Source organism: Panulirus ornatus, chromosome 32 (assembly GCF_036320965.1).
Source record: "Panulirus ornatus isolate Po-2019 chromosome 32, ASM3632096v1, whole genome shotgun sequence".
NCBI classification, from domain to species: domain Eukaryota; kingdom Metazoa; phylum Arthropoda; class Malacostraca; order Decapoda; family Palinuridae; genus Panulirus; species Panulirus ornatus.
Genome location: NC_092255.1, coordinates 18,368,379 through 18,379,067, shown reverse-complemented (window position 1 = coordinate 18,379,067; position 10,689 = coordinate 18,368,379). Strand labels below are relative to the sequence as shown.

General features: G+C 45.0%; 1 long non-coding RNA gene across 1 annotated transcript in view; it reads left to right on the top strand.

The window, feature by feature from the left end:
* The window catches only part of LOC139759303 (uncharacterized), a 73,832-nt gene extending 63,385 nt beyond the window's left edge, over positions 1-10,447 (top strand). Inside the window, exons 3-4 of the long non-coding RNA XR_011715038.1 lie at positions 2,135-2,254; positions 10,385-10,447. This is a non-coding gene — a long non-coding RNA (uncharacterized lncRNA). The remainder of the gene's footprint in view (positions 1-2,134; positions 2,255-10,384) is intronic.
* Positions 10,448-10,689: the final 242 nt, after the last annotated feature.

Genomic DNA, 10,689 nt, shown 5'->3' with positions numbered 1-10,689 from the left:
TCACTGTTGAGGAGGGAACAGAATGGGTCTTAGGGCTCCGAAGAAGTGAATCACTGATTCACTCCAAGGAACCGGAAACTTTCAAGGGCAGTTTTACAAGATACGTACGGAGTAGGTTGAACCCTCTGACGTGGGGTAGATCGGATCAGCTTTACATGATGGGGTACTGATAATCTTCCAGAGGCGGAGTAGGGCAGATGAACGAGAAGGAGGACCTACTTCCATTGTGTGTAGAATGGAGTATGAACCACATCGCGATGGTACGTCTTCCCAGAAATCAAGGGGGAGGAGGGAGGTCATGTTCCTGGCAGTGAGAAGTTGGTGTTTACAAGACTGTGCAGTAGAAGTGAGAAGGACCTGTAGGGTTCCCGTGGTTGCACTGCCGGTGAGGCAGGCAAAAGAAGAGTATCGTTGCCCAGGTCCTTGAGTTGGCCTGTGAGGGGGAGATAAAGCATGAGCTATACTGTAGTGCGTCAGGCGGAGGTGTATACGACCAGAGCATCATAGTCGCTTCTGTAGTGCGTCAAGCGGAGGTGTATACGACCAGAGCGTCATAGTCTCGTGGGAATAGAAGACAAAGGCTCTGTATTGTACACTTGAGCAATAGTGATAGTATGGTCACAATATGGGGCTGGAGAGACCGAAGATATGAATTGTTAGATAATTGATGGGTAACTTTGGGTCTGCGTTTGCAATAAGTTAATGAAATGATAACTTCTGAAGGACTACAGTAACAGTAAACTTATAAATTGGTAACTAATTAAGGTCTACATTAACAGTAAACTGATAATTTGGTAACCTTTTAAGACTTACGTTTACGATAAGCTGACAAGATTGAAACTTCATAAGGTCTACATTTACAATAAGCTAATAAATTGATAATTCTTAAGGCCTACTTTTACAATAAACTATTAAATTGGTAACTGCTTAAAGTCTACGTTTACAGTAATGAATTGTTAGTTTCTTAAAGTCTACGTATCCATTAAGCTGATAGATTGTTAACTTCTTAATGTCTGCATTTACAATAGACTAATAAACCAATTAAATCTTTAAGGTCTATATTTACAATGAGCCAACAAATAGGTAGCTTCTTCAGGTCCACATTTATGATAAAGCTTCATTTAAGGTCTACATTTATGATAAACTTTCATTCTACCCACCTTTACCTCCAAACATTTGAACTCGCTCACATCCTTCAGTCCTTCGTGTTCTTACGGTCATCGTCTTCCGGTATTTCGAATTCATCAACGACCAACTCCAGACTCTCCCCTATTACGTCGGCTTCTCTCTCCTCCTCCTTCATCTCGTAATCAGGGATAATTACATGAGCCAGCTACGCTAAAGGTTAAATCCACAGCTGCAACTGTTACTACCAACACGAGGCCGTAATCGCGGCGGCGGTAACATAAACATACAAAACCGAGGGAAGGCTGGCTAGGCGGGCGGCCAGGTCCTGAGAATCGGCGGGGAGGGACATGTACCACTGGATATCACGCCATTCCCATGCAGGGAGTGTGGCTCGACCCTGCGTCCGGCCTCAGCTGGCTCCCTCTAATTGATACAAACGATTCTACGGACAAATATATTATCTTGCGCTGCGGCGATGAGATGTGGTCTTCATTATCTCGCAGGCCTTAGCACTCCATTTGGCGAAGATGAGCGTACGGCTGCAGCAGCAGCAGCAGAAGGCCGAAGAAGAGGAGGAGGAGGAGGAGGAGGAGGAGGAGGAGGTTTCCTCCGCTGGAAGTCCAGGAATGAGGGAAGGTTCCAGTTGTACGACAAGTCCGGTGGCAGTGAGGTAGAGGTTTGTTTATCTCGTACCCAGCTGTGCCTCACTGATTTATCACTGGTCCTGGACGCCACGCTGGTACGGATAGAGATGTTCCCAGTGGACATGTTGTCGGGCTGTGGAATGACAAGGGTTTGTGCTGCGAACACGGCGGCCACCGTGCATTATATATGCGTGTATCCTGTAGGTTGGCTTAATGAATCCTCGATCATACTCAACTCGAAGTTGGCACCTTTATTGACTTGACCCAACGTAAGTACCAGAGGCATTTCAGTTTTGATTTAAGCTGATTCATTCATTAGTTTCGTTTGCTTACAGATCTTCTCCTGTCCTTTTTTTCTTCAGGTGAGTGAGCGAACTGCCTCGTTTGAGCCAGCAGAACTTTATGACGTGGTGATGACGCTGTCTCAAGAGCCGTATCACATGATAATGAAACGATAAATTAAACCTTCACGTCATCCCTCAGTGAGTAGAATCCAATCGTATGTTTATCACTTCGGCAGTATCTTTTTTATGTTAGAATGTATGTGGTTAACTGGTGAATGATTGTTTATCCTCTTTTCTTCTTATCTTTTTTCTTAATTTGTATACTTCAAGCTGATCTTTTTCTCTTTTTTTTTCTATTCCTTTTATTATGTCCAAAGTTTAGCCTGGATGAAATCTTGAGCTCATCAAAAGAACAGTTGACAGAGAAGAGATAAGATCTTGAGATGATACATATTTTTTGTTTATATACTGTCGCAGTTTACACATGGAAAGCCAACATTAGGTAAAACTCTTTTCCCCCCTCACGTTTTTGCAAAATGTAGTGAATAGAAAGATTCCATATTAGTCTCATCTGTTCCCCTGTCTATCGGATATAATAACCTTTTCAGTCCTCTCTGTCATGTTATCCATATGTTCTTCAGTACCTACGAATAACCGATTTTTCCGTACATACGAATAACCGATTTTTCCATACATACGAATAACCGATTTTTCCGTGTGATCTCCTTTTTCTACCCTACCACCCACCGCTTCCCCTCCATCAGATACACCTCCTTATCCGATCTTTCCCTTACACAGTTATGACCTTTCCTTCCCGCCATCCTCCGCCCTCTCCTTATGTTGACCTCTCCCTGTGACCTCCCAGCGAGATGACCTCACGCATCAGTCGTGACGCCATCACCTCCTCTCCCTCCTGCCTCCCCGGGATGATGAACTCTCCCACCAGTCTCCCCACCATGATGACCTCCTCCTTCCTCAGGGCCTCCCCAGCATGATGACCCCCTCCCTCCTCTGGGCCTCCCCAGCATGATGACCCCCTCCCTCCTCAGGACCTCACCAGCATGATGACCCCCTCCTTCCTCAGGGCCTCACCAGCATGATGACCCCCTCCTTCCTCAGGGCCTCCCCAGCATGATGACCCCCTCCTTCCTCAGGACCTCACACCAGCATGATGACCCCCTCCTTCCTCAGGACCTCACACCAGCATGATGACCCCCTCCTTCCTCAGGACCTCACACCAGCATGATGACCCCCTCCTTCCTCAGGGCCTCCCCAGCATGATGACCTCCTCCTTCCTCAGGGCCTCCCCAGCATGATGACCTCCTCCTTCCTCAGGGCCTCCCCAGCATGATGACCCCCTCCATCCTCAGGGCCTCACCAGCATGACGACCTCTCCCATCGGCTATGATGACCTCTCCCTCCCTCCCTCCTCCCCCAGGCTATGATGACCCCCTCCCTCCAGCCTCGCTGCCTGGATCACCACACGCCTTTCCATCATAGTTACCCGGCAGGATCATTAGCCAGGTCGAGAACACTGTGTTTGACTTCACTTGCTGCATTCATTTTTTCCCCCCACCTCATCTGTTTCTTTCTTTCTTTCTTTCTGTTGTGTGTGTGTGTGTGTGTGTGTGTGTGTGTGTGTGTGTGTGTGTGTGTGTGTCTGTGTGTGTCTGTGTGTGTGTCTGTGTGTGTATGTGTCTGTGTGTGTGTGTGTATGTTTATGGTCGTAGCTCTCGTGACTTAGTTACTGAGTCATTTCGTATGTATATACTTATACGCACTTCACTCTCAGCACGTATTATGTGTATTATAGCGTAGTGCGTATCAGTTTTTCCTGGTGTGTTATCGTGTTGCCGGTACTCGTCCATCTTGGTTATTTACATCCTACTTCAGCGACGCCGGCAGGAGGGTCTCGGTTGGATACACCATCCGGTGCTCCTCATAGAACACCTCCCGGTTGCTCTCCTCTCTCTCTCTCTGCCCTGCTTTCCCATGAGCCTCTATCCCATTTCCATATCTTCATCTTCCCTTTACCGTTTATTTACTCAGTTTCCTTTTGATTTCAGACGGTAGCTTCAGTAATTAACAACGTAGCTGTAATTATCTGAGTAATTAGACAAGGTGTTAGAGGGGGTGAGGGATGCAGCCACCGGACTGTGAGATGTCGGGGTTGTCAGCGGCCGATGGAGACTCGCCTCTACCACCCTACCCGTACACTGTGACACTGACACGTGACGCCAGCGTTACATAGAGTCGTTACATAAGATTGTATACTTCACTCTTCTTCTTTTTAAGGAAAACTCCCAGTGTATTCCCAGTACAGGTAACGGGTACCGGTCTAACTGTGATATAACCTTTGGTTCGACGTGTTACGTTGAGGGGAGTTAAGATTATGATACTCTAGCGTTGCGTAAAGAAAGTTCAAGATTATGCTACTGTAGTATGATGGAATGCTCTGGCTTTCATACACTGGGGAAGGGAATTTTTTTTTACTTATAGCGTTGCCTCATCTTGCATCAATCATTAATTCATCTTGACACCCATGACGTGGTTGGATATAGTGGCTGTCGAGGTATGGGTGGGCATCGTGCCACAGTTCATAATACACACACACACACACACACACACACAAACACACACACACACACACACACACACACACACACACACACACACACACACACAGACACACACACACACACACACACACACAGACACACACACAGACACAGACACACACACACACAGAGACACACACACACACAGAGACACACACACACACAGACACACACAGACACACACACAACACACACACACACACACACACACACACACACACACACACACACACACACACACACACACACATTGAATACCATCATCGCCTTGAGTACGATTTTACGAGCCTTGGTCGGGTCAAAGGTCACGTCATCATACCCATAGGTTCGTAACGTCGTGTTCCTGATGTACATGCAAAGCTTTGTCAGCTTTATTGCTCTCATGTGTGTATTTATGTCGTTTCTGTCAGTTTGGTCAAGGGGCAGTTGTGACGGATCGAGAACACCCAAATGTTTTGCTGTTTGAATTCAACTCTGTTGTGACGTATCAAGAACACCCAAATGAACTGTTTTGATCTATGAATTCCATTCTGTTGTGACGTATCAAGAACACCCAAATGAACTGTTTTGATCTATGAATTCCATTCTGTTGTGACGTATCAAGAACACCCAAATGTTTTGCTGTTTCAATTCCACTCTGTTGTGACGGATCAAGAACACCCAAATGTTTTGCTGTTTGAATTATATTCTGTTGTGACGTATCAAGAACACCCAAATGAACTGTGTTGTTCTTTGAATTCCACTCTCTTGTGACGTATCGAGAACACCCAAATGTTTTGCTCTTTGAATTCAACTCTGTTGTGACGTATCAAGAACACCCAAATGAAGTTTTGTTCTTTGAATTCCACTCTCTTGTGACGTATCAAGAACACCCAAATGTTTTGCTGTTTGAATTCCACTCTATTGTGACGTATCAAGAACACCCAAATGAACTGTTTTGTTCTTTGAATTCCACTCTATTGTGACGTATCAAGAACACCCAAATGTTTTGCTGTTTGAATTCCACTCTATTGTGACGTATCAAGAACACCCAAATGAACTGTTTTGCTCTATGAATTCCACTGTATTACATACGTTAGTAATACATAGAAAAAAAAACCTCCCCATTGGACAGTGCATATTATTGTGATAGTTACGGCTGCTGTGATGAAAACATCTGACGAATTCAGTTCAAGTCAATTCCAATATTCGATTCCTTGATAGAGGTTCGGGATCCTCGTTCCATCAATAGATTGCCCCTGTATTGAATCTAAGCCTCCTTACGAGAGACGAGACTGTGACGATCTGGTGGCACGGTTAGGCCAATAGACGTTGGTAGTGATCAAGAATGAATACCTTAGTGAACCCCTTCATCACCAGATCGGGCCCAGCTTACAATACCAATGATCAAACAGTTGGGTCGCTCCCCGTGTACTAAAGCCGCCCCACAAATAGTAAGAAAATGTATGCAAATGATGACGTGAGGAGCGTAACGCGGGTGCCTTAGACCTGCATAGCCTGTTACATGATTGTTGTGGTAATTGGGTGAGGTGAGTGAGGGGGGGTGCGGCGTGCGGCCCGTCTGTGTGTGTGTGTGTGTGTGTGTGTGTGTGTGTGTGTGTGTGAAGACCACCGCCTCCCCTGGCCTGGCGCGGGCAGACCCGCTCAAGTCACCGGCTATCCACACCAGTGTCGCGCAGCCGGTAAATAATTTGATTCGTTCGTGAACTATACGTATCATGTGTAGGATCATATGGTTATGTGGTTATTGAGTAACGAATGTAGTTATCGAAGTTTCAGAGATGTATGGTGGGAAGGAGTGCGTTTCGTCTGCGATATATATATATATATACTCTTTTGATGGTAGCGAGTCTGGAGATTTCAAGTGGGCAGTAAGAACCAATCCATCCTGACTCCACGAAGGTGCTGGTTCCCTTGACCTCCCCGTCCTTCTTGACACCCATTCTCGTTTTGATTATCGTATTTCCTCTCTTTTTTTTCTACTCCCACTCGTCTGTTTTAATGTCGTCTTTCCTGCTTCTTCCCTATATAGATATCCTCTCATTTCTTTCATATTCTTTTGTGTCTTCTTATATCTTACGCGCGTCTCTTGTTATCTCCTCCTCGTATGTTTTACTGTACCTCCTGCGTCCCTCTGTCTCTTCCTTGCACCTCTCACACTTCCCTACACACACTGGACGCCTGTCCGCCTCTCCTCCTCACTCCGATGTACATTATCCCCTTCGGCTGCACCCCCGTCAGGGATTTGCTATGTCTGGTACTCCTCCCGTCATTCGCCTGGTCTCTCTTGTTCCTTCTTCCCGTCACCAGGTTTTCTCTTCCCTTCTTCTCGACCTTTCTAATGTCCAGTTGTCCCTTCCCTCAGACAATTGCCTCCTTCCTTTCTACCATTGTTATCTTCGTTCTCTCGTCTCCCTTTTCGTCATTATCATATCTCTTCCGTCATTATTGTCTCCGCTTCCTGCAGTTTTCCCCTGTCATTCCTCCTACATTTATCTCCCTTTCTCCATGGTTCTCCCTCTTTTCTCCAATATTCTTCTCCCTTCATCCGTGGTTCTCCCTCTTTCCTCCAGTAATTTCCTCCTTTTGACTCCAGTAATATATTATTTCTCTCGTAATTTGTCTCTCATTCTCCATCACACCTTCCTTCCTTCCTTCCTCCGACTTCCATCACTTTATACCCTCCCCATTCCCCACCCTAGAGCACCATCACCCCCCCAACCCCACCCCATCTTCCATCATTCTTTTCCTTCTCCACCTTGCATCGCTGACCCTCCTCCGCCATCCGTCCTCCACCACCACCACCATTAACAAATCTCCAACACAGTCCTCTCGACCATCCTCCATTTTCTGACCTTCCCACCCAGCCAGGCAGCCAGCCAGCCAGGGCCGCGACCCTTCCCTTCACCTGCTCGGCATCTCAATGTGTCAGTGTGGGCCGGCCCGTTCATTTGGCCAATTAATTAAGCTAATGAGTTCGTTAGCGTTGTTCATGAGCCGCCCTTCGGGCCAGCGGAACGGCCGACCTCACCAATCCATTCGTAATCTATATCGATCGACCCACTCACCCCCTCTCCTTTTTTTTTTTTGATGAGCACCCGTGTGAGTATGGCTACCATCATACCCTCATAGTCCCCCTTCGTGAGGGTTTTATCTTAGAGGTATGAATCATCATTCGTACGTCCTCGCTCGTGTGCAGACGGCGAGCTACCGATGTGTTTTGGACGACGTGAGGGGACCGTTTGTCAAGCGGTGTAAGAAGATTCAAGACACTAATGATCGCCTGTTGTATACACAGCAAAGAGGTCCAGTCCATTGTTCACATTGAGGCTTACGAGGTGTTGTGAATGCTGCTAATTGCTAAGGTTTATCATGATTCCATGAGCTCCGGCAGATTCCTTCCTTAATATATATATATATATGTACACATAACATATATATACAACAGACGTTCTTGTACGAGGATATACTTGGATATCTTTTAAGTTTATTTTGATGACTTATCTTCTCTCTCGAGTCATCCCTCAGCTTCTGAGCCTCATAACTTATAATTGCTTGTGTTTCCTTGTCTTTCCTCTCCAGTCTACCCGCAACTCCCTCGTCCGGTCCACTCCCGTGTTCTCTGGGAGTTTCATAATTACACATAGATCTTAAAAGCTGGTCGTCCATACAGCAGGCGGTCATTGTCATGCAGCGGTGGTGTCCATGTCGTCCCGGCTGTTATAAGTGGTGAAGGTTCTGTGGCGAGCAGAGCAGCGTATGGCTGCCTCCTCCTCCTCCTCCTCCTCCTCCTGGTATTCCTCCTCCTCCTCCTCCTCCTCCTCCTCCTCCTCCTCCTCCTTCTTCTCCTCCCGCCGCCCGCCGCCGTGCCGCATCCCACGCTCTTACCTTGTTACCCCTGGTGTTACACAGGTACCCTAGTGTTACGACCAGCCGTTACAGTTGATGTTTTTTTGTTGTTATATTGTGTTACTCCTGTTGCTTGTTTGGCAGTTCGTGGTACATTCTCTTGCACGGTGTTGCATTGTGGTGCAAGAATGACTTGTGTGTTATTACTATTTGCTCCAGTTGTTACTTGTGTTACTACTAGCAGTTAGAATTGTTGGTTACTAATAGCTGTTTCATGTTTGTTACTACTAGCTAATACGATTGTTACTTGTATTACTACCAGCTGTTACAAGTTTGTTGTTCCGTTGCGTCATTCGTTTGTGTTGCAGTGTTTGATATTTCTACCTTGTTATCACTGTCTTTTGTGTTGCATTAGAGGTCGTGCCGTCGTACTCAAATGTTGTACACTCGTACCTAAGGGTCGTACCGTCCTGCTCAGTGAGTTGTGGAGTCGCATGTTCATTGTACAGTTGTAAATCATAGTTGTTACGTCTTTAAATCACTGTACTGTAACATTACACCCTCACTGATGTTGTATAAGTGGACCTGCTTGGAGTATAACTGACAGTACAACTTCATTGATGTTACACAAGTGGACCTGCTTGAAGTATAACTGGCAGTACAACCTCATTAATGTGGAACAAGTGGACCTGCGTGGAGTATAACTGACAGTACAACCTCATGAATGTGGAACAAGTGGACCTGCTTGAAGTATAACTTACATTACAACCTCATTAATGTGGAACAAGTGGACCTGCTTGAAGTATAACTGACAGTACAACCTCATTGATGTTGCACAAGTGGACCTGCTTGGAGTATAACTGACAGTACAACCTCATTGATGTTAAACAAGTGGATCTGCTTGGAGTATAACTGACAGTACAACCTCATTAATGTGGAGCAAGTGGACCTGCTTGAAGTATAACTCACAGTACAACCTCATTGATGTTAAACAAGTGGATCTGCTTGGAGTATAACTGACAGTACAACCTCATCAATTTGGAACACGTGGACCTGCGTGAACTGTAGCTCTGGAGAAACACAACTTCTAGTCTCTAGGTTCACAGCCCCACAGAACATGGTGCTGTGTCACTGATCTGATTGTAAATAAACGGACAGGAAAAACTTGAACAATAGTGTACACGATTTTCTTTAGTTTGTCTCATGATAGTATTTACAAGCATTTTTTTTTTTTACAAGTGGAGGATTAATTTACAGGTGGAGGATGAATATGTTTAAGTGTTTACCAGCTATAATCATTCACAAGTGGAGGATTAATTTACAGGTGGAGGATGAATATGTTTAAGTGTTTACCAGCTATAATCATTCACAAGTGGAGGATTAATCTATATACGTATTTACAAGCATTAATCACCTGCAGGTGAAGGATTAATCTATATATATATATATGTGTTTAAAAGCAGTAATCTTTTTTTCAATTGAAGGATTAATCTATATACATGGACTAAGAAATTGATTAATCATTAAAGCCAGTATGTTATATATTTGGCCTTAGAACCTCAGTTCGTCTTCCGGCTTGGCTCTGAAGCACTATGAATATTACCTTTAGGAAAACGCATATGTAATTTGAGTCCCTGTAATCTGAATCCAATTTTACGACATGTACTTAATGTGTGCGTATGTGTATGTAGTTTGAAAACACATTTACCTTTTCTTTAAAGTATTACCCAAAAAAAGTAGTATTCTCAAACCGTAACATACCTTTACAGAGCTTTTTTGTTACACTTTCACTTTAAGTATTCACCTTACCCTCGATGGTACGGTCGTAAAACATATACATTTTTTTTTTCCCCCTTTTCAGAATCCTTTTACCCAGCGTAACTGTGGCGACCAGCAGCAGAGCCAACCCCTTTCATAATGGTACTTGTACCGGCGCTTGTGGATCAGTATGGTGCTTTGAGACGCACCGTGGAAAAATAGATTCAGATAAGGATATTGAAATTACTTGTAATACCAGATTACATAATTATTTTTTAGGTTACTTTTATTTTATCAGAATCTTTATGGCTTTAGGTACGTCTTGAGCAGGACAATACGACCCTTGGGCACGACGGTACGACCCTTGAGCACGACGGCACGACTCTGCGTTCGCGGTTCAAGACACTA